The sequence below is a fragment of the Merops nubicus genome, unplaced genomic scaffold (assembly GCF_000691845.1).
Source record: "Merops nubicus isolate BGI_N331 unplaced genomic scaffold, ASM69184v1 scaffold676, whole genome shotgun sequence".
Classification (NCBI taxonomy): Eukaryota; Metazoa; Chordata; class Aves; order Coraciiformes; family Meropidae; genus Merops; species Merops nubicus.
The window spans coordinates 72,368-73,608 of NW_008614099.1; the positions used below are offsets into that span (position 1 = coordinate 72,368).

General features: G+C 55.8%; 1 protein-coding gene across 1 annotated transcript in view; it reads right to left on the reverse strand.

Moving 5' to 3' along the window:
- FARP1 (FERM, RhoGEF (ARHGEF) and pleckstrin domain protein 1 (chondrocyte-derived)) overlaps positions 1 to 1,241 on the reverse strand; it is a 19,136-nt gene that overhangs the window by 10,868 nt on the left and 7,027 nt on the right. The window lies entirely within an intron of this gene.

Sequence of the window (1,241 nt, forward strand, 5' to 3'; positions counted from 1 at the left end):
CATTCTACTCATAACTGTGCATGTAAAAGGCATATAAAGCAGCAGAATCACCTGTGTTTTAGGAATAAACTGGCTGGCTATCTATGATTAATCTGTTCAGAGGGACACTCTGGTCGCCTCACAGCTGCTGGGATGCGCCCAGTCCCCTCCACCTGCCCTGTGTAAGGGCCAAGAGGTGGTAAAAGTGGCACCTCACAGCTGCTGGGATGTGCCCAGTCCCCTCCACCTGCCCCGCGTAAGGGCCAAGAGGTGGTAAAAGTGGCTACAGGTGGCCATCCCTATGTCACAGGAGGCTCATGTTACCAGAGAGGCCACTGGAAGCTGTCGTTGGCCACCAAAGAATATTACCCATAATTAGTGTTTCTGTGGAGTCAGTCACCCAGTAGTGACTAGCAGCACCACGGCAGGCACTGTGGGAGCACATGGAGCAGAGCTGCAGGCCACTGCAGTCTGCAGGCACTGTGGGAGCACATGGAGCAGAGCTGCAAGCCATCCACGGGGGGCCTCCACGGCCAACACAGGAACCGGCTTGGTGGCACCACAGACCCCAGGCTGGGACAACATGGAGAGGATGGTTACCTGCAGGCTCTTGAAGGACAGCTGAATGACTGGCCTAACGTGAGATTTCTCCTTTGAGACATGGAGCTCAGACCCCTTTGGGTAAACCCAGCCAGGGGTGACAGCGGCATCTGCCTCCCAGCCTGGCCTGCAGCGGGGCAGGGGCTACAGTCAAAGCCAGAAGAGCAGCCAAAGGACTGGAAATAGCAACATCCTGGGCAGGTGCCAGAGCACTGTCACCTATGATTTCTGCCTTGGCAGACAAAAAGCCTCTGCCCTCCATCTGCCTTTTTCTTGAACTTCCTAGGACAGGAAGAGTGCTCTGTCTTTAAATAGAGTGAGGTAGCAGAAACACCCAATGACAGCATTTAATTTGATGGGATAGAGAGATGCACGGGCTGTGAAATGTCCCGAGGGGCTTGCCAAGGAACTGAACAGTCTGTGGATTGCTGGAAGGAGCACGAAAAAAAAAGAGCGGCAGGGAGCCGTGGCAGCTGCTTGGCAGACAGGGAGGAGGGGAAGCGAGGGAACAGCCCCAAATCCAGCCCTACCTGTGCTCGGCACTGCCCCCCAAGAGGCCTTCAACCGCTGCTAAATGTCCGAATCCTCAGATGAGCCAGGCCCTGGAGAGCTCAGCTCAGCAAGCTGCCCCTCTGTCTAGGGCCACGACTCTGCCGTGGCTC